A 23,149-nucleotide genomic window follows, 5' to 3' on the forward strand; every position below is an offset into this window, starting at 1 on the left:
TGCTCTACCTCTTGAGCCACAGCGCCACTTCCAGCTTTTTCTGCTTATGTGGTACTGAGGCATCGAACCCAGGGCATGCAAGGCAAGCACTCTACCACTGAGCCACCTTCCCAGCCCCTAATTATAGCAATTTTAGACTTTTAACATTGTTTCATCTCATTTGTCCTTTGTGTATTTTTGTTTTCCTATTATTTTCATTTTCCAATCTTTTTACTCACTGTGCTTGGCAATTTTAGACTTTTAACATTGTTTCATCTCATTTGTCCTTTGTGTGTTTTTGTTTTCCTATTATTTTCATTTTCCAATCTTTTTACTCACTGTGCTTGGGCATGGTTATTTTATTCTGGTCTATCCTCCAGTTCACTATCTCTTTGTTTACCTGGGCGTACTCTATGATTAAGCCTCTTATTGAATTCTAGTGAGTTATTGTACTTTTCAATTCTACAACTTCTATTTTTGATTCTAGTTTTTGCTGAAACTCCATTTCTCATTAAACTTACTATTAACCAACATTCACTTAAGACATACATCTGACAACTAACACATCTAGACGTTTTGTCTCTTGCTAATTTTGTATGTTTACCTACAGTCTGGCTGGCTGTTGGCCTTATATGTGAAAAACTATGAATGTCATGTGAGGTTCTACATAACATGATCTTCCTCTACAGAGAATTTGCTTTTACATCGCACAGGCACTTAAAAAGCAGGGCTGACTCATTACTCTATTCCAGGTGATTCATAGGTTTCAGGATCATTCTAAGGTTCATACTACTTTGAAAGTAAAATATTTTGGGGGATGATTTCTAACCAAAAGCTAGGGTGTTCTCCCTTTCTCCTTTGTCATCCCTAAAGTCCAGCCTCATCTGTTTGCTAAAACTGTACTCAACTTCCCAACCTCAGCTTTTCAATCAGAGATTTAGGGTGGCAAATGCCTCACAGGAGAGTAATATGGCACCAAATACTTCTACCTTTTTAGACCTCCTTTCTTTCAAATACCTCCCAATGCCTGGTACCTTTCAATGTCTTCAAACAATCACTGTTATTATCCACCTGACATTTTTAGTCCTTAGCAGCAGCCTAGTCAGACATAGCTAGTCTGCCTTAGCCAGAAGCAGAAGTTTAAAAAGATACTTTTGTGAATGACACTCCAGGAAGCAATTGATCTACTACTTAATCTACTAATGCAACAGAGTACAAGCAGAGTTCTTTGAATTCCAAAGATAAATCTTATTAGGATATAATATCCTACCTCTCCATGGCAGTAACAAGGGATCAAATCCAGAATCTTACTAGGCAAGTACTTCTACTACTGAACCACATCCTTAGCTCCCATCTATTGTTTGAATTTGTCCCAAATTCTCTTTAGAATGAGGTGTTTTTCAGCAATTAACTAGAGTTTGAATTTAGGCTCTTCCCTTGCTAGACAGGCCCTCTACCACTTGAACTACATCTGCAAGCATTTCTGTGCTCTAGTTATTTTTCAGATAGGGCCTAGTGTTTTTTGCCTTGGGCAGGTCACAAATATATTCATCATAAAGGAAAGTCTAGGTACACTGGTGAACATAATGATCCATACAATCTGAATGCCAAACAATAACATTTTTAAGCATTCTACTTTTTCCTCCTCTTTGGCATACCTCTAAAATGAAGGACAAAGCCAAGCTTTAAATAGAAAATGAGGGCTGGGAATGTGGCTTAGTGGTAGAGTGCTTGCCTAGCATGCATGAAGCCCTGGGTTTGATTCCTCAGTACCACATAAACAAAAAAAAAGCCAGAGGTAGTGCTGTGGCTCACTCTGGCTCAAGTATTAGAATGCTAGCCTTGAGCAAAAGCAGTTCAGGGACAGTGCCCGGGGCCCTGAGTTCAAACTCCTGGACTGGCAAAAAAAATAAATAAATAAATATAAAATGACTGTGGCCAGGCACTGGTAGCTCAGGCCTGTAATCCTAGCTACTCAAGAAGTTGAGATCTGAGTATCATAGTTCAAAGCTGGTTGGACAGAAAAAAGTCTGTGAGAGTCTTATCTCCAAGTAACCAGTAAAAATCCAAAAGTGGTGATGTGGCTTAAGTGATAGAGCACTAGCTCTGAGTTGCTAAGCCAGATTGTGAGACTCTGAGTTCAAGCCCCAGTACCTGTACAAAATAAAATGACTGTGTATTTCTTACGTATCTGATCTTATTGAACAAATCTTAATTCAGTCATGAAACTCACCTCATTATGGTAATTAATTTCACAAAAGACAAATTGTTTGGTGTTTTGGGTTTTTTTTTTTTTGTCAGTCGTGGGGCTTGAACTCTGGGCCTGGGTGCTGTCCCTCAGCTCTTCAGCTCAAGGTGAGCACTCAACCACTTGAGCTACAGCGCCACTTCTGGTTTTCTGGTGGTTTATTGGAGATAGGAGTCTCACGGTCTCTCCTGCCCGGGCTGGCTTTGAACCGCGATCCTCAGATCTCAGCCTCCTGAGTAGCTAGGATTACAGGCGTGAGCCACCAGCGCCCGGCTGTTTTGGGTTTTTTTAAGAGTTACTAGGGGGCTGGGAAGGTGGCTCAGTGGTAGAGCACTTGCCTTGCATGCATGAGGCCCTGGGTTCGATTCCTCAGCACCACATTAGCAAAAAGAAAAAAGCCAGAAGTGGCACTGTGGCTCAAGTGTTAGAGGCTAGCCTTGAGCTGAAGAACTGAGGGACAGCGCCCAGGCCCAGAGTTCAGGCCCCCAACTGGACCAAAAAAAAAAAAAAAAGTTACTAGGGGGCTGGGAAGTTGGCTCAGTGGTAGAGCGCTTGCCTTGCATGCATGAGGTCCTAGGTTCGATTCCTCAGCACTACATAAGCAAAAAAGAAAAAACCCAGAAGTGGCGCTGTGACTCAAGTGGTAGAATGCTAGCCTGGAACTAAAGAGCTGAGGGACAGCGCCCAGGCCCAGAGTTCAGGCCCCACAACCGGACCCCCCCCCCAAAAAAAAAAAAGTTACTAGGGTTTAAACTCATCAACTTAGGGCTTACTAGGCATATGCTCACTCAGCAGGAGCCATAATTGCCTGAGCTATGCTCCCCTCCTTTTTTTTTTCCCCCTGGCTACAAGTTTATTCAACACAAAACAATCTCCATCTTTACTGGGTGGCTGACCAGGTCCATGACCAAATCCACCTCTAAACTGGAATTCAGTTGCTGACCCGGCCCCAGCCTCGGCTTTCTTGTCAGCACCAGGGGCACAGCACTCCATCTGTAGGTGTCTCTGTCAGCTTCACCTCTTGTGAGTCTTGCAGGCTGCTCGCCCTCCAGACCTTTTGGCAGAGGTCTTCCAGTCTCAGGTCGGCTGCGGCGCAAGGTAGCAGGCACAATCTCAGGGGGCAGGTGGAGGTAATCACGGAGATACTGGATACCCTTGTTGGTCAGGTACCAATAAAAATGCCTCCAGGCAAACTGTTCCTTCACATAGCCCCGAGACTTTAGAGACTACATGGCCTTCATGATGTGAAGTTTGGGCACATTCTTGTCTGCCAGTTCTGGGTGATTGGGCATGTGGACATCCTTCTTGGCCACCATAACCCCCTCCTTAAAAAGGAGTTCATAAATGGCAATCCGGTTTTTCTTGGGCATCAACATCACGGCAGTTTCAGGGTCCAAGGCCGAGGCTGGAAAGGACGGGGGGGTCTCACTTTTTGCATGGGCTGGCCTAGACTGCAATCGAATTTATGCTCTTCATGTAACTGGGATGCACAACTACACTCAGTTTTTATTGGTTGAGATGGGATGTCACTAACTTTTTGAATCAGCTGGCCTCAAACTATGATCCTCTCCATCTCCACCTTCAAAGAAGCTAGGATTACAGGTGTGTCACCAGGGCTGGCCAGGAGAGCTTTATAAACATTTCTGGAAACTTAAACAAGACTTCCTTGTGTGAAGTATGGTAAATTGACAATTTGATCACCACACCAACAATCCTAATAGTCTTAACAAAGAAAACAAATTCAATCTCTATTCTACATCTTTCATTCAAATGATAAGTTTATATGCCAGAACTACAGATGTTCTTCTGATTAAATAACCTCCTCCACTTTACAAATGACACCAAATTAATTACTAATGTCATATCCATGATAGAATTAAAAGAATGGCACTCTCTAGACAAATCACTTCTTTGAAATCAGAGTCATGTGCATACAAGTGATTATAGAGCAAATGTTAACAGTATAGAATAGACTTTGTGTATTTGCTCAGTGTTGGGAGGATGTGTGGCTATATGAGAAACTATGTTATACACAATCTAATATTTATCATGTATTGGGTAAGGACTGCTATATATGTAGAGAGGTAGTTTGATATAGACAGACAGACAGATAGAGCATATATATTTTCCCCTTTGTGCTGGTCCCAGAGTTTGAATTTAGGGCTTTGGGATCTGCCCTTAACCTACTGTGCTCAAAGCTAGTGCTCTACCACATGAGCTCAGCATGGCTCTGGCTTTTGATGATCATTTGGAGAGAAGAGTCTCATGGACTTTCCTGTCCAGGCTGGCTTTGAACTATGATCCTCAGATCTCACCCTCCCCGCAAGTAGTTAGGATTATAGGGATGAGCAACCAGTTTTCAACTAGGCTTATTTTTATTCTGTGTATGCTTAGTAAAGCTATAATGCCCTTAAATTAAATTCCTATATTACTAAAAATAAGAGTTGTACCTCACCCCACTTATTTTCCTTCTGTATCAGTATGTCTACCAATTTCAGCAATTTGGCATGTCTCTTCTGAAAGCTACGATAGCAAACTAAAGAAGCAAATTGCTATTCCAACCTAGAAAGGCAAATAATGAATCAAAAGATATCTCAAATCAGGTGTCTGAATTTCCTTATCTAGTAAGTCCATTTCTACATTTTTTTTTGTTAAAGAACCAGAATAAGGATACAGTGCAGGAGAAAAATGGGTCAAGTAAGGGAAATTGCTTTCCAACTGAGACTTGAGATTGAATAGGAAGCAGCTGAATTAGATGGAGAAAGGCAGTTACTACCCCTTCATATGCTGCTCTGACCTATCAAAAGCTGCTTACTTCCAGCTTACCCCCATTAATTGTATTCTAGTTTCAAGGTGTCAGTTGTTGTTGTTGTTTTAACAGAATATCTTCCCACTTTTTTTTCTTTTTTGTCAGTCATGGGGCTTGAACTCGGCCTGAGTGCTGCCCCTTTAGCTCTTCAGCTCAGGGCTAGTGCGCTACCACTTGAGCCACAGCACCACTTCCAGTTTTCTGGTGGCTTATTGGAGATAAAAGTTTCACGGCTTTTCCTGCAAGGGCTGACTTTGAACTGCGATCATCAGATCTCAGCGTCCTGAGTAGCCAGGATTATAGGCATGAGCCACCGGCACCCGGCCTCCCACTTTTTATAACTAGGATCAAATCCAGAACTTATTTAAGTGGGCTTAAATGTTCAGTAATGTTAATTTTCAAATAATACATCAAGAAAAACCTGTTGTTGTAGCAGGAAAGAAAAGAAATCCACTATCTCACAGGCACAGTCCTGTCTAAGCAGCTTTTCTGATAGTTAGAAATCAAGGATCCACATAAGGTAAGTAATGCTCCTTATACCAACTTATTTTCATTTACAGCAAAAGAAGGTGGTGGCGGCGGGGGCGGGGGCGGGGGCGTGTGTGTGTGTCAGGTCGTGGGGCCTGCACTCTGGGCCTGGGCGCTGTCTCTCAGCTCTTCAGCTCAAGACTAGCGTTCTACCACTTCAGCCACAGCGCCACTTCCGGCTTTTTTTCTTTTTGCTTATGTGGTGCTGGGGAATGGAACCCAGGGCCTCATGCATGCAAGGCAAGTGCTCTACCACTGAGCCACCTACCTTCCCAACCCCTCCTTGAGACTTTTATCTGTAATTAATCACCAGAAAACTGGAAGTAGCACCACCAAGGCTCAAAGTGGTAGAACACTAGTCTTGAGCAAAAAAGCTCAGAGACTGTCCAAGCCCTGAGTTAATGCTGCATGATGGTCAAAAATAAAAAACTAAACGCTGCCTTGAATCTTTTCACCAACTGTGGACTGACACTTTCAAAGCTAACAAGCTTAGCTACACCCAACACAGAATGAAAGGGGGCAGACTTCACCCTACTGTCACATCTCTGAAGTATAGCACTACAGATAAGAAATTTAAAAAAGGCCGGGCGCTGGTGGCTCACGCCTGTAATCCTAGCTACTCAGGAGGCTGAGATCTGAGGATCGCGGTTCAAAGCCAGCCGGGCAGGAGAGACCATGAGACTCCTATCTCCAATAAACCACCAGAAAACCGGAAGTGGCGCTGTAGCTCAAGTGGTAGAGCGCTCGCCTTGAGCTGAAGAGCTGAAGGACAGAGCCCAGGCCCAGAGTTCAAGCCCCACGGCCGACCAAAAAAAAAAAAAAGAAATTAAAAAAAAAAAAAAAAAGACAGGTGAGCCTAATGCTGGTTGCTCATTCCTGTGATCCTAGCATACTCAGGAAGTTGTAAAATGTTTGCTAAAAGAGTACTTAAATATGAGTCAACATAAAATGACTTTAAGACAAAATAATTTATGGTCTTTTTCTTATATAACCCATTTTTCCAATGAGCTAGTATCTAAAGACCATCATCAAATCTGTGAAAAATAAACCAGGAATTTTTTTGTAATGTATGTATCAAACCTAAAGTTTCAGGGGCTGTTAATGTGGCTCAGTGGTAGAATGCTTGCCTAACATGCATGAAGCCTTGGGTTTGATTCTTCCATACCACATAAACAGAAAAAGCCAGAAGTGGCACTGTGACTCTAGTGGTAGAGTGCTAGCCTTGAGCGAAAGAAGCTCAGGAACAGTGCCTAGGCCCTGAGTTCAAGCCCCAGGACTGGCGACAAACAAACAAAAACAAACAAACAAACAAAAACCTTAAAGTTTCAATGTATGGAAGGAATGTCATGTGTTATTTTCTTGCTAGTCTGTTTGGGGATGCTTACTGGCAGTGCCAGGAGCCTCAGGGAAAAGGAGCTACCCATTCCTTTAGCCACCATGGGGGGAAGAGTAGTATTAGGATCCCCAGACGACCACTGAGAGTGGGCTCTCCCATCTGAGTTACATCCCCACAGGACATCTGGCTAGGTAGTCATTAACATGAAAGACTAAAGCCCAAGGAAAAAAATGTTCAGCTATCAACCTCCCTCTCCCATTATCATCCATGAAAGCAACATTTCCAAAAAAGCAAATGACTCAAAACTGAAAACTCTTCCTTTTAATACCTACAAAATACTAAAGATAGCGTAGGGATTACGAAGATGAATATGTTATCCCTGCTAAATAAAGAAATGATCACAGTAGCAGTCCTATTGCAATAATCTGGCAAAGTCTGTGCTGGGTTTAAAGTCTGAGAGGAATATAAATGATAAATAATGAAACTTAACCAATTAAATACAAAACTCACAATATGTGCAAAAGTGTATCAGTGGCTAAGAATCTCCTCACCTGACAGGTAAAAATAAGAATTCTTTGGATCTGTTTGAAAGCTTCCCCACTCCTTCACTAGTGTTAAAAAAAAAAAGAGGCAAGGGGGAATTTTTTGTTGCTTTACATTTTTCTTTACTAAAAAGGAATATATTATTCCTTAAATTTGTGGAATCTATTAAATTTACCTGACCTTTAAAAAGTTCTAGACAACTTCAATACAAGAGGTATTAATGCTGCTATGCTATCTATTTGATAATCTGATCTTGTTTCCTTGTAACTTGAAAGGCTTTTTTGTTTCCTGTCAATATTCTAGATCTATGAAGTTTACTGTATATCTGGGACTATTTCATAAAGTCTGAGTTAAGAGTTTTCTTTCTTTTTTTTTATTGTGAAAATACCGTAGAGAGGGGTTACAATTACATGGGCAAGGTAATGAGTACATTTCTTTTTTTTTTTTTTTTTTTTTTTTGGGGTCCGGTCGTGGGGCCTGAACTCTGGGCCTGGGCGCTGTCCCTCAGTTCTTCAGCTCAAGGCTAGCGCTCTACCACTTGAGCCAGAGCGCCACTTCCGGCTTTTTTCTTTTTTTGCTTATGTGGTGCTGAGGAATCGAACCCAGGGCCTCGAGCATGCAAGGCAAGTGCTCTACCACTGAGCCACCTTCCCAGCCCTGAGTACATTTCTTATCAAGCATTGTTGCCTCCTCCTTTGTTTCCCCTTCCCATCTCCCCCCCCCCCCCCCGACCCCTCTGAGTTAAGAGTTTTCTATGAACAGTTTTATTCCACTGAGTATTCATCATAATTAACAGTAGAACCATATCATTACTTGGCTTATTACAAGCCTGGGTTTATGCTATGAGTTGAAACTCTCTCTACTTGGGAACACCATCTCATAAAAAACGGTGTCCTGAGGCTATCTTTGTGTCATCTTGCCCCTGGTTGTGATCTAGAAAGGATGCATGGTGTATATTTAATGGGACATTTTAACACTAGATTCTTTAGAATACAAAGCCTCCCTAGCATGCTTCAGAGCAGTAAGCTATAGCTGCCCAATCTGTCCACACCAAGCCCTGTGTATTATTTTGCCCTGCAGATTCTTCCTAGCACCTTTTCAGTTCCATCCCTCAATTAGATGTGTGGTCAAAGCCTGCACTGCCGCCCGCCGGGCGCTGGTGGCTCACGCCTGTAACCCTAGCCCAGTTCAAAGCCAGCCCAGGCAGGAGAGACCGTGAGATTCCTATCTCCAATAAACCAGAAAACCGGAAGTGGGGCTGTAGCTCAAGTGTTAGAGCGCTTGCCTTGAGCTGAAGAGCTGAGGGACAGCGCCCAGGCCAAGTTCAAGCCCCATGACCGACCAAAAAAAAAAAAAAAAGCCTGCACTGCCTTGCATGGATCGCCAAACAGCCACAATTTCAACATTGTATCTCTGTTTAAGGAACATTTCCCATCTACCAACTGGGTCAGGTCCTAATCAGGCAAAAAAGTCCAGGTTCCACCCAATGTGGCCCCTGCTACACCTGGGAGCCAACACAAAACCTTCCTTAACAGTGAGGCCCCAGTGCTCATTAGTCCATAAATACACAGTGCCTACTAGCCATTGTGTTAGGCACCTTCCAAAATGTTCTCAATGTGACTTCTTGCCCATTTATCTCCTTTCAGGCTCCCTCTTCTCACTGGCACTCTCCACATTTCCCATTATACGGAACAAAAAGGCTGGGTATAGAAGGAAAGCCATGTTTAGTGGCCATGTGGTCATATAAGACTGGAAAATACTAAGGTTTTAAAGGCAAACATGTTTCTTTTATGATGGGACTTGATATATATCCTCCTCCCTCAAGGAGAGGGTAGAGTGGTTATGGTAGATGATTACTACCTTTGATTTTTTTTCTAAATTATTGTATGTGCACATGGCCTCCTTCAAACACTTATTGCTAGTGCTCTTTAAAAAAATTGGGGCTGGGAAGGTGGCTCAGTGGTAGAGCGCTTGCCTTGCATGCATGAGGCCCTGGGTTCGATCCTCAGCACCACATAAGCAAAAAGAAAAAAGCCGGAAGTGGTGTTGTGGCTCAAGTGGTAGAGCGCTAGCCTTGAGCTAAAGAGCTGAGGGACAGCGCCCAGGCCCAGAGTTCAGGCCCCACGACTGGACCCCCCCAAAAAAAATGTAGCTGGGTACCAGTGGCTCACGTCCATAAGACTCTAAGACTCGTATCTCTAATTAACCACCAGAAAAGCAGAAGTGGAGCTATGGCTCAAACTGGTAGAGGAGCTAGCCTTGAGTGAAAACGCTTAGTGACAGCGCCCAAGTCCCTGAGCTCCATGACCAACAAAAGATAAATAAATAAAAAATATTTGTTTGGCGTTGTCTCTGACAACTCTGGGAGGGTTACCAAAGTCCATCTCCTTCACTGTAGCCACTGCACACAGAAAGACAGTCTTTGGAGAGTGAAAAGAAACTGTGGCTCAGGTTTTAGAAGATGACACATGGCATGAGGAAGCTCCAGCTTTAGCATTAGAACACCTAGACACACCTGTTAAGGTTCTGACCTCCATCAATTTTAGCTTCCCTATTTGTAAAATGAACAAAGTATCAGAACCTGCCTTACAAAGCGCTGTTGTGAAGTGGAAGAGGTGATGCACAAGGTGCTTGGAAAGCATCCAATTAATACAAGCATTCGGGTTGTATTAGTAAGGGGGGGTTATTAAAATTAGGGGGTAGGGCTGGGATGTAGCTCATTGGCAAAGCGTTTGTCTAGCAAGTGCAACATCCTGGGTTCGGTCCCCAGTACCAAAAAAAAGAAAAGACAAAAGAAAAATCTTTAAAATTAGGGAGCAACTGAAATAAGCCAAGCTACTTCCACTTGTGAAGGCTGTAAGGAATACTGAATTTAAATTCTGGCATCATCTGCTACAAGCTGTAGGATCTTAGGAAAGTTGATTCTTTCCCTGTGCCTCCAAATGTTCATCTGTAAAATGGGAATGATGGATAAAGGAAACAGTAAAGGACAAAGTAATACATCCTTGCACACAGTCACATGGTGACCACTCAATTAGCTGCCTAAGAGAGCATTAATTACTCTAACTCTGGCCACATAATTTCTTAGCGTCAAGCCTTTCCTCACAGTGCTCCAAAGAGTCCACAGCTTCCTGAAAAATAGTCTACTCTGCACACTCTCAGAGTTGCATATTTCATATGCAATGTGAGCAAACACAACTGAGCCAATTGATGATTTTGTGCCCTTCTCAAAAAAACTTCTGAACAACTGTGGTCAACCTTATTTCCCAGCAAGAATCCATCCACTATGCCTATACCACTATTTCCCAATTTCAGATTTTAGTTCAATTCCTGGTTGCTATTTCAATTCCAGTTTTTCCTACTTAGTAAAAGAGCAACTAAAAAGAAATTCTCTTTTGGAATAAAAATTAATACCTTTACCAGGCTCAAGCCAAGCAAATTATTTTAGTTGCACGAGACCTTAGTCTTAATAAGCTGGATGTTACACATAAATGAATGAAAGCATACATTCCCAAAAAGTACCTTGCAAGCTGGCATGAGGAGCTCACATTTGTAATCCTAGCTACTCAGGAGGCTGATCTGAGTATCCTAGTTTAAAATGAGTCCAGGCAGGAAAGTCTGTAAGACTCTTATCTCAAATAAACCACCAAAGCCAGAAATGGAACTGTGGCTTAAGTGGTAGAATGCCAACCTTGAACAAAAACCTAAGGGATAACACTTAGGTCCTGAGTTAAAGCCTCAGCATTGGTACACACAACGAAAATTCTTTGCTATGAATCTGCATTTGTCATCAACCAGTCATGTCAAAAGACCACCTTCCAGTTGGTGAAAGACTCAGCCTCAGACAGGAATTTTTTTTTTTCTTTTTTCTTTGTCGGTCATGGGGCTTGAACTCTGGGACTGGGTGCTGTCCCTCAGCTCTTCAGCTCAAGGCTAGTGCTCTACCACTTGAGCCATAGCCCCACTTCTAGCTTTTTCTGTTTATGTGGTGCTGAGGAATCGAACCCAGGGCCTCATGCATGCAAAGCAAACATTCTACCACTGAGCCACCTTCCCAGCCCCCCAGACAGGAATTTTCTGAGTGCTGAAAATAAGCTGATTTTATGATGTGGTATTTCAGCCTACAATTCAAGCTTTCAGAGGGAGGATTTTTACAAAGGCATCAAGTGTATTCTTTTACAAAAGGCCTAAAGAAGGAAGATGGAGAAGGTCTAGAAAGAGAAAAGAGCTAAGCTGGGTAGGTATTTATTTGTGTCTTGGAGGATTCACCAGAGATCATCTGTAAATATACAAAGAGATGCTGGTCACAAAGAGCGTCATAAGGTTATGGATGACAGTGAGTTCACTTATTTGTATTTGCTCTACCTTTTTCATATGGTTGGTGGAAATTTTAAATGTTGTGTCGGGAAAGCTGATAAAGTGGGAACCAAGCTCCACTAGACCAACTCTGTGGCTCTCCAGAAGCCAGCCTGTAGGTAAGTCCTTGAGCCGTGTGACTATGCATGGTTAGGTTGTCTCTAACAGGGAAGATATTTTGCAACAAATACACAAATAAAGGAGGAGACAGGTAGGTAGTAGAAGAGACAACTCAAAACTCTTCATGTTCTCATGATTCAGACTCATTGGGCTACCAAGTGACATTTATTTCAGAAACTATATACTTGCCCATCCTTAACAAGATTATAGCTCAGAAAAACTAAGTCCCAAAGCACAGCTGGAACTTAAAGAGCCACCGAGAATATTAAGAGTTCAAAACAGCAATGAAAGCTGCATCCCCAAGGCTGCTCCTCCTGCTGCGGTTTGCAGCTGAGGAGGGCGGGCTCAGGAGAGCGGCAGGGAGGATGTTTCATGGCTGGATGCCCAGACTGTCTAGCTCTGCACACAGCTTTGTAGGTCTGAGGGCTACACAGGAGGAATGCATTCTTAACAAACAGCTCTCCATCTTGCACAGCTTATTCATCCTGTGAAAGCATCTGAGGCCAAGAAAATTACTCATTTTTAGAACAACTCTAAAAATGGAAAAAAGGGTATGACCTTTTGTCATATTTTAACATGCGAAACTTTTCTATATCACAGTTGAGTTAAATATATATGTATATATTCTACCTTTTATTGAATTAGTTAACAGTTCAGTGCAAGATATATACAAGAAAAAAAAAACTAGCTGAGTGCTGGTAGCTGGCGCCAGTAATCCTAGCTACTCAGGAGGCTGAGATCTGAGGATCATGGTTCAAAGCCAGCCTGGGCAGGAATGTCTGTGAGACTCTTATCTCCAATTAACCACCAGAAAACTGGAAGTGGTGCTGTGGATCAAGTGGTAGAGTGCTAGCCTTAAGCTGAAGAGCTCAGGGACAGTACGTAGGTCCAGATTTCAAACCTCCAACCAATCAAAAAAAAGAAGAAGAAAAGAAAAAAAAACCTACATATATATTTCTTTTGTTGTTTTATTGTTCTTGTTGCTTTGCCAGTCCTGGGACTTGAACTCTGGGCCTGGGCACTGTACCTGAGTTTCTTTTGCTCAAGGCTAGCACTCTAGCGCTTGAGCTATATCACCATGTCTAGCTTTTTTATTTATTTATTTATTTTTAAATGTGGTACTGCCTCATGCATGCTAGGCAAGCACTCTACCACTAAGCCACATTCCCAGCCCCAAAACCTATACATTTTAAGAGTATTCAATTTAAACATCCTCAGGTTTCAACATCACACATACACTCTATGCAAGGTCATACAATTATTTGCGGCAAGAAATTGTATTCCTGAAGAGTTGTGTATGAGCTGAACATTTTTAAGTGGGAACTCATTTACTGCATTAAAATCTATGTAAAGAAAGTTTATTGTGTTTCTTGTAAGTTACTTCTCACAACTGCCCAATTATTGAAAGCTAATTGATATTTGCTCAGTTACGATTAGACTTGCTTAAGATAAAGTGTGTAAAATTTGCTCCCAATTCTCATTAACATTTTATTGTCCTAACTCCAGTCCATGATGTTTTCAAACAAAATGACTAATGTGTTAAGTACCTTTATTCAGCAACTAAAAAAATCCAGTCCCCTTCACTGTGAAGCTAGTTATAATACAAGGGAAACAGCAGCACCTATCCTCCCCTAACACATGGGAAATCATCTGAAATAAAGCTTGAAAGGTAAAAACACACTGGACTGTCTCTAAGTCTCCAGATGGAAGCTACAGCAGTTTCAATCAAAACAAAACAAGCCAGACAAAAATAAAATCACCTGGCTTTTCCTGACATACTGACAGGCTTACAGTGTCTACTGGGGCTCTGCCTCTTGCTCCCTCCACCCATCATTCTCTTGGTTCCAAGGGCAGCTATAAATCTGTCCCCTGCCACCTCCTACCCACTTCTCATGCCTCCCTACAGGCTTCAGTTGCTCTGGCTAAGCAGTCTTTGCTGGTTCCATCCCAAATCATCTTTGTCTCATATACTACTTGGAATGAGGAACTACCTCAGACTTCACAGCCAATCTATTTTCTTTCTTATAAAATCTTCTCAAATATCACCCTTACAGAATAGTAAACAGTCATGCAACACATATACATACAACCTACTGGATCAAATTCCTATTGGGTAAGGTGGCAATGACCTATGGAAGCAGTCTACAATGGCTCTTTAACTTTAGGATGTTAAATTGTTAGGGAACTTATAATGCTAAAGACATTCTATGTACTCAAATAAAATAAGAGACAAATGTAAAGTACCATCCACTAATAATCTCAATGCTTTTTTCCCCCAACCCCCACCTCATCCCTGGTCCCCATCCCTGTCCCAGTCCTTCTCTTTCAAGTGTTAAGTTTACATTGCTGAAGTCCTTCCACTCACTTGCAGCTAGGCAGGTAATACAAACACCTGTACGGCAAAAATTTTATCTGCCTACTGAAAGTTCTCCTCACTAGAGAGAAAGGCTGCCTGCTCCTGCCCTGGCCTCACCCTCTGCTTTAATTCTGGAAGTAAGCCAAATGACAGCATTTGGGAAAGCACATGTTTATCTCCGTAAAGCTGGTTGTTTAACAAAAGGGTGAGAAACATTGTCATTTAAGTTTCATATATTCCCCACACACTTTATTTTTTAATCACTGAGTGTCAAATGAAACAATTCACTCCACTTTCTCCCCATAATCAGCACTCTGATGGTAACTACTTATTCGATAATTCCCAAGTCAACTAAGTGTAAGTATAAACCAGTTACAAAACAATCTTTGTTAAAGTGTTGGGAAGGGGGTAGGAGGAAAATCTAAATATCAACATTGACATGCTTCCTAAACTACTCCCAAAATATATAAGTGCCAAAATAAAAAATAAGTTAAAATTAAACTTTATGACAGTCTTAGTGTTCAACTTTATTTACTTTCATACCTTAGTAGTTGAACTGAAATTACAGATTCCTTTGTACAAGAAAATTAAATTGAAAGCAAGCTTTTAAAATCGGACCCCTATAATTAGGCATTGTATAATACAATTTACTATTATTATTTTCTGAGCTACTAATTTCTCATGACACAAATGTCAAAGAAAACTATATTCTAAGAATCTATTTTTAGGAGACTAAAAATATAAACCCTTTCTGTAGGGAAAAAAAACCTCACACACTACCTTTCCAGTACAGGTAAACAAAGTTACAACTGTCCCAACTTCCACTTCGTTCTTTAAACGTGAACAAAATGATCAATTCCAATAATACAACAAAACCAGTCAAAACCAGTCGTTTTTAAAGTCTCCTTTCGAATCATTTCCCCTAACAAAAGCATCCCTAATGCTACCCTGCTAAACGTTCTAGAATAACGTACATTTTCTCCCGTTGCCCTCTCCAAGTTCATCTGGGCCTGGGTCGATTTCCTCACTCATCCTCTCCCTCGGATCTCCAGGGGTCGGAAGTCTCACGGTCAGCGCCCCAAGGACACAGCTCAAATGCTCAGCCGTGTCCTCGGAAACCTCTCTAGCTACGTTTTTAATGTCTCGATGCATTCACACAGTTATCTGACTCTAAATGTAAGAAACCCAATAAAATCTAGCTGTATTCGGGGTCAGATTACATTCAGAGCCCTGCGAGTCTTTCCCATCGCAGCCATGATGAACTGACTACCTACCCTACCCTGGCTCCAAGTACATCAAGGTGCATACTAAATTACCCGGGGGGAGAAAACCCGAACCTCAGACAACACAATGGGTTTATAGCCCAGCCAGGAGGCTCTAACCTGCAGCTTGTTCAAGAAGCTCGAGTTGAACCTCCACGGGGCACCATTTTGAGTTCAGAATCTGCACCGCGAGCCCAGAAATCACCGAACAGACTGCTCAAATGGAGATTTCGCCTGGCAGAGGCAAAGGTTTGAGACAACTCCACTGATTACCCACGTACCGAAGGACCAGAACTGTCAGCGGCCGTCGAACGCCAAAGGTGCAGCCCGGACCCGGCGGCTCCTCCCCCACCCCCTCGGCTCCCGCCCAGCCGCCAGGCTCGGTCCCCCGGCTCCGCCGAGATTCCCGCAGCCCCCGGCGGCCCGCGCGCCACCCGCCTCGTCCCCAGGTAACCGCACCGGGAACCTTCGGGTTTCACAGCTGCACCCTTCAATAGCCACGGAGCATGACATCGCACCCTCGGGCATCCCGAAACACAGAGGCGGCGGGCGGGCGGGCGGGCGCCGGGGCTGCGTGAGCCCATCGCGGGGCAGGCGCGCGGCTCCTCGCACGCACTGCTCTGCAGTCCGCACCCCGGCTCCAAACCCTCCGCACCGCAGAACCGCACGCCGGCCCGCCGCGGGCCCGGTTCGGCTCACTCAAAACGACGCCACGGGGGTCCTGAACCCAAACATGGCCGGTTCCTGCACGCCAACCGTCGGATAGGGCCCGTCCGAGGGTGACCGTTAAGGGAGGACCGACCTGAGAACTGCACCCAGTGCATTGGTATTGGTGTGTGTGTGTGTGAGAGAGAGAGAGAGAGAGGGGGGACCGCTGCGTGTGCAAGCCGTGCAAGCCATCCCTCCATCCCCTCGCTGCCTGGCCCGGAGGCTCGCTCGGCCGAGGGCGCGCCCTCCGGCCTCGGCCCCGGCGCCCCTCCAAGGAGCCGCTCCCCCAGCCCGCCAGCCGGGACCGGCGCTGCACGCGGGTCGCTCGGGGCCCCCGCGCTCCGGCTCGGCTCAGACGAACAAAGGGCCCGCGAACCTCGGGGCGCCGCGGCGACCGCGCGCTCACCTGGGCTCCGTCCCCGGCGGCGGCTCCGCGGGGCTCCGGCGGCGCGGGCCTGGCGGCGGCGAAGGCGCCAGCGGCCACCCGGGGGCCTCGGGGGCGCTCGGGCGGCGGGGGCCCGCTCGGCGCCGGCGCAGCGGGCTCGGGTGTCCGCGCGGGCGGCGGCGGCGGCAGCGGCGGCGCGGGCGGGTGGGCGGCGGCGGGTTCCGGCAGGTCCAGGTCCAGCGCCGGCGACGCCGCGACGCGTCGTCCTCCGGGCGCCTGGCTGGACGAGGCTCCGGGGCGGCCCGGGTCCGCCGCGGCGGCTGCAGCGGGCAGGGCGCGGGGCCGCTCCGCTGCCTCAGGCTACGGCTCGGGCGGTCCCGCGGCGGCGGCGGCGGCGGCGGCGGCGGCGGCGGGAGCGCGACGGCTCGGGGGCGGCGGGTCGCGGGGAGGCGGGGTCGACCCGGTGGCGCTCAGGGCTGCACGGCGGCGCGACCGGCGGCGGCTGCGGCTCCGGCTCCCGAGGCCGTCGCGCTGAGGTGCGGAGCTGCCACCGCGGCCATCTTGTTGCTCTAACTGACAAGAACCCCCCCTCCCCCCGCTCCAGCCAGAAGGGGCGCTCGCGCCCCCGCGCCCGCCCCGCCCCGCGTCGGCCGCCAACAGGAAGTCGTCCGGGCCCCGGACACGTGACTCCTGCTGTATTTGCATACAGGAGAACGGTCTGGCCAATCGGCGCTCCGCTGCCGAGCCCCGCCCTCTCGCGCCCCTCCCGTTCCCATTGGTTCATCCCAGGCAGGCCACGCCTTCTCCTTCCCCCTTAATACCCGTCCGCGCAGCGGCTACCCTGGCCGCGCTCTGTCTGGCTGCGCGCGCTGATTCTGGGTAGCAAGTGCTCCAGTCGGGGCTCCGCGTAGGGCCTCGCGGTGTGTTTGGCGTCTCCGCCTGCCCCCTTGCCTCTGGGTACTGTGGCTTCGTGGCATCGCGCTGGCCGGAGGCGCGGCCATCCTGGTCTGCTCGTCCGCCGGGTTCTCCCGGTCAGCGCCCCCGCGGCATCTAGGCTTTGCGCGGTGTTTGCGCCCGGCGGCGCTGGCCCTCTGCGCGGCGATGCCCAGAGTCTGGCGCCCGCTCCGGCGCGCGTCCGGCCCGTGCCGTGCACACGCCCCGCACCCCCCCCACACACACACACACTGTGCACACACTTGTACACGCGCCGGCCCGGGACTTGGAAGCATTCTGCTCTCTGAGCATCCCGGCCCGCCTCCGCGCGCTGCGGCCCGGCAGCCAGCTCCCCGCGGCGAACCCGACCGTCCCGGCTGCGAAGCTGCCTCCCCCCGCCCCCCCTCCCCGAGACGCAGACACCCCGCCCGCACTGCGCACGCGCCGGCCCGGGCCGAACCCGGGCGCCCAGCTCCGGCGCGGCGCCCGCCGCGATCCTCCATTCCGTGCCTCGGCGGTGAGGTCGGGAGCAGTGTGCAATCCAGAGTCCCTCGTTACCTTTGGGCGGCAGCCTCGAGAAGCCTCGGAAAACAATGGTGGTGGAAGGAGGCCCACGTCCCTCCGTGACGCCGGGGAGGCCCAGCGGGGCTGCTGAAAGTCGCTGGTGCTGTCAGAGGCCATTCCCGGGGCTCATCTCGCAGAGGAGATAACCACACACCGGTACTCGGCCGGGCGACTTCGCTGCTGCAAGTAGCGAGCTCTCATCGTTGGTGGATAAAAAGAGACCCGACGCGTCCCCCGCTGACGTTTCCCCCCGGGTTCCACGAGCTCCTGACACTTCTTTCTTCTTTCTGCCGTATTTTAAGCTCTTGGTAGTCAGATTCACAAGTCGCCTAAAAAGTCGTCTTTGAACATCTGCGACGCTGTGTTATTTCCCCCTCACGAACACCCCCACCCCCCACCCCTCAGAAGGGTCTGAAGGCAGAGAGCAGACGGAGCTTACATGGACTTCTGCCTGTTTAGCATTTTATTTAATTCTTGATCGCAAAGAACCTGCATCCTTTTTTTTTTTTTTTGGTTATTGTTTCTCAAAAAGAAGTATTAGCACATGATCCTGGAAGGAGTACGAAATAACATCTCCTACATCCAGGAGGTAGATTACTACATCATTGAGGAATCCAAGTATCTGGGCGGGCCAATTAAAATTATCTGTTGTAATCAGCAAAACTGCCACCTTTTTTTTTCTTTCTTTCTTTTCTTTTCTTTCTTTTCTTTTTTTTTTTTTTTTTTTTTGTGGTCAGTCCTGGGGCTTGAACTCGGCCTGGGCACTGTCCTGAGCTTCTTTTGCTCAAGGCTACCACTCTACCACTTGAGCCACAGCGCCACTTCTGGCTTTTTTTTTTTTCCTGTGTATGTGGTTACTGAGGGAAAAACCCAAGGCTTCATACATACTAGGCATACTCTACCACCAAGCTACACTCCCAGTCCCAGAACCCAAGTAACATTTCATACTTGTCCTTAACATTCTCTATCCCATTCCTTATGTTCCCCTCCCTGAGTAAAGGAGGCCTGTCTTCCTCTTCCTATATTAGGCTGTAAACACCTGGAGAAGAGGTAAACCACACTTTCTGAACCCAAAGTTTGACAAGTGGACCTGTCATCAAAATAATATCTCAGATCAGGGTTGGCCCAGAAGTGTTGAAACACATGGTAGCTGTAGATCTGGAGATTGCAGAACTTGGTGCCACTTCTTACTGGCTGTTGGGATGAAATAAAGAATGCTTAGGCTCGTAGGCAATATTGTAAAGTAGATAAGCTCATACTTTGAATCTGTCTACCTCTTATCAGCCCTGCCACCACCACCACCTCATAACTGAGGTACAAGTTAATGCTTTATTATTTTTTAATGGGAAAAAACAATAAAATTAGATAGAAAAGGAGTAACTGCTAAATGTAGCCAACCTTTATGTTAAAAAGCCACCTTATTAAGGACAACTAAGACTTGATTGGATTACAGTACAACCTGGTGTAAGAGAAAAATAGTTTTAAGTGGCTAAATGTGTGAAATGATTTGTTAAAAAAAAATACACTACATTAAAACAGTGCCCACTTCAAGAAACGGACTGGTGAGACTATATAAGAGACTTTATATCTGATCACAAATAAAGTATTAGGCTAGTTCTGAGTACTGCAGTATAGCATATACATAAAGTGTATGAGTGAGAGACCATCTCAGAGATATGTCCAGTTGTTGATGGAAGTTCTTTGATCTGAGCAATGACCAAAGAAGCAGAAGCCATTGGTATAGCAAAGAAAAGACAGGCAGGTCTGGATGGTGGTATATAATTTTTTATTGTTATACAGAGGGGTTACAGTTACCTAAGTCGGGTAAAAAGTACACTTTTTTTGTCAGTCATGGGGCTTGAACTCAGGGCCTGAGTGCTGTCCCTGAGCTTTTGTGTTCAAGGCCAGCACTCTACCACTTTGAGCCACATCCCCCCTTCCTATTATCTAGTGGTTAATTGGAGGATAGGAGTCTCATGGACTTTCCTACCTGAGCTGGCTTTGAACCTCCATGTTCAGATCTCAGCCTCCTGAGTAGCTAGGATTACAGCCACCAGTGCCTAGCTCTAGAGTATATTTCTTTTTGGACAATATCCCCCTTTCCCTGGCTCTCTCCCATTTTCCCCCTCCCATTCAAATATATATATATATATTAAACCCTCATGTATAGGGAGGAACAAATATATTCCTGTGAGAATCCAGGAAGCAGACTGGGTGAAAGGCATTCAAGATAAATTTTGTTTTAGTTCAAGAACCACAAATGAGAGTTATCCACAGAAACTTCATGTTGAAATGAACAAGATCCATAACTCAGGATCTGTGAAAGGGTGTATGCAGAAAGGTAAGGAGATAGCCTCGCTCTGTGGCTACTGCTGTGGATGAAATAAGAACAACAACAAAACTCTACTAGCTCAGCAGTTTTCCAAGTGTGTTGCCCAGGCCAGCAGCAGCAGCATCTAGCAGCAGGTTAGAAATAGCACTTCTGGGAACCCCATTGCCAGATTTTCCGAACCTGGCACCTGTATCTTACAAACCCTCCAGGTGGTTTTGATGTGCCATAAACTTTGAGAACCAAAGAGCACCTTGTTGTGGAATTCTAGTTCGGTGTACTGCCCTCTGGTCCCAGCTGCTTTTCACCTACCTGGGTAGATCTTGTTTCCCGGCCTAGTTCCTACCCCAGTCTTTGTCTTCACTGATTCTACAAGTATTATTTGCATCTTAATGGTAGGCTCTTAAAGGGGAAAGCTTTATGACTCGAAGAAAGGCTTGCTTTAGGTCCAGGTAAGGCCCATGAATCTGATACCTAACCAGAAAAGAAGAGAGGAGCAATCGGCCATCTCTCATAATAGAGACTGGAGATAAAGGAGAGAACCTGACAATCAAGAGTGAGGGGAATCTCAGCCCCATGACCTACGGCAATTTTCTGAACTTCAGACTTCTTTCTACTCCTCTCTGAATTGGAGACACCCAACATTTATGGACTCTGTATTATGTGCCAGGAAGTAGGCCAGATGCTGGTGATTTAAAGTGCAAGCATGGCCGAAACACAGTTACCTTGTATAGGAAGCATTGAGGGAGGCAGCAGAAAGCCAGGTGGATCTGGAAGACTCAGGATGATGCTTTTACCAGAGGCCTTGTGACCTGAGTCTTGAAGGAGTCCAGGGAAGCAATGATGCTCAGTAATGATCAGTGGAGCTGAGGGGAGGACATTAAAGGAAGACTGGACTGCCTGCGGGAAGGAAGCAGAGGGTGCTCACACCACAGCACTTCTGAGGGGCTGCAACCACTCAGGCAGGACAAGAGAAAGGGAGAGATGAGCCGTGGCCAGATTACAAGGAGCTCAGCATCCACAGGAGGAGTTTGAACTTTATCCTGAGATAGAACCTTTCTGTGGAGTTCTTAGAGGGCTCTAAACATTACTAGACTCGGTTGTCAGATCTCCCTGCAAACGTAGAGCCTGGTGGGGTAGAGAAGGACAGGCTAGGATGGTCTAAGTAAGAGATGATGTCACTGGGTAGGAGCTCTGTACAGTCACACAAGGCAGAAATAAAAACCAGCCAGGAGCCTGTGGCTCACACCTGTAATCCTACCTAGGAGGCTGAGATCTCAGGATCATGCCCAGGCAGGAAAATCTATATGACTCTTTATCTTCAATTAACCAGCAAAAAAGCTGGGAGTGGTGGTGTGGCCCCTGTGGGAGAGAGCCAGCCTTGAGCAAAAGAATGCCCTAGGGTTGTGAGTTTAGGACCCCAGTATTGGCAAAGAGAAAAAAAGAAAAGGAAGAACCAATGGAAGTATCTAGTGTGAGTATCGAAGTCAGAAGAGATCCATTTGAAAGGTCATGTCACCTGAGACTCTGGCGAGGCGGGCGGGGGGGGGGGGGAGTGCAGATTCAGAGGGTAAGAAGGTTGGTGGGAAGGCTGAGCATGGTCATCTGCTTCCTGGCTTCATGGGTGATAGGCAGATGGTGAAGCAGAGGAGAGGAGAAGTGGGTACTGCTGGAGGCCTTCGGTGTGTTTTGTTGTATCTTATAAGACTTAGGGGTAAGCTGGACGCTGGTGGCTCACGCCTGTAATCTTAGGTACTCAGGAGGCTGAGATCTAAGGATCATGGTTCAAAGCCAGCCCAGCTAGGGAAGTCCATGAGACTCTTACCTCCAATGAACCACCAGAATACTGGAAGTGGTGCTGTGGCTCAAGTGGTAGAGCACTCTCCTTGAGCTGAAGAGCTGAGGGACAGCTCCCAGGCCCAGAATTCAAGTCCTATGACCGACCAAAAAAAAAAAAATACTCAGGTGTAAAAGTCAGAAGACTTCTGGGTACTGATCAAAAGACTGATGATAAATGAGGAGGAGGAAGTCAGCGGTCTCAGGGACTTCATATGGCCTTCTCATTCTCTGGGCCCTGTGATACTGGACAGGAGGCTTTTGAGAACACTAGCTATTTTGATCTACTTCTGCCGAACTGACAATCTGGTGTGCCAGAGAAAAGACAAAGGAGAAGAGTTAGTTCAATGGTAGAAGGGATGATTCCTCTCAGGTTCTCTCTCAAAAGATTCCTCTGTGGCCTTGGTCCTGGTGTCTCAGTAGGCACCATAGCCAGTATCGCTTGGATTTGCTGTCTCAGGGAGCTCCGTATTCCAGGACAGCTCTTTTTGTCCTTAACCTTTTTGTGAGTGTCTTGAACTCAAGACCTGGGGCACTGTCCCTTAGTTCAGGACTGGTGCTCTACCATTTTTACCACACCTCCACTCCTGCCTTTTTGGTGGCTAATTGGAGATAAGAATCTCATGGATTTTCCTGCCTGGGTCGGCTTCAAACCATGATCCTCGTATCTTAGTCTCTACATGAAGGAAACAGAGGGGCACTTGTACCACAGTGCCCCGCTTTCCATTTGGCACTTTGGAGAATGGAAACAATCTCAACCTCAGACCCTCAGCTGCAGCTCTTGCTAACATCAGTAGGTTGAATAATTCCAGGGGCCGGGCCATAGGAATAAATTCATTGGTTTATTGCATCTGCAC

General features: G+C 46.3%; 1 protein-coding gene and 1 pseudogene across 9 annotated transcripts in view; both read right to left on the reverse strand.

Annotated features, from left to right (window-relative positions):
• Positions 1-18,398, reverse strand: part of Tnrc6c (trinucleotide repeat containing adaptor 6C) — a 112,505-nt gene extending 94,107 nt beyond the window's left edge. For 4 of the 9 annotated variants that reach the window (XM_069992906.1, XM_069992902.1, XM_069992895.1 and 1 more), the window contains exon 1: positions 16,652-17,203. The gene's annotated coding sequence lies outside the window, so the exon portion shown is untranslated. Of the gene's footprint in view, positions 1-15,657; positions 15,815-16,651; positions 17,209-18,121 lie in introns of those variants that run through there. The other 5 variants (XM_069992905.1, XM_069992903.1, XM_069992901.1 and 2 more) reach the window with 3 other exon arrangements.
• On the reverse strand, positions 3,026-3,652 carry LOC138807476 (small ribosomal subunit protein eS10-like; annotated as a pseudogene).
• Positions 18,399-23,149: the final 4,751 nt, after the last annotated feature.

Source organism: Dipodomys merriami, unplaced genomic scaffold (assembly GCF_024711535.1).
Source record: "Dipodomys merriami isolate MVZ:Mamm:240054 unplaced genomic scaffold, mDipMer1.0.p SCAF_42, whole genome shotgun sequence".
Taxonomy (NCBI): Eukaryota; Metazoa; Chordata; class Mammalia; order Rodentia; family Heteromyidae; genus Dipodomys; species Dipodomys merriami.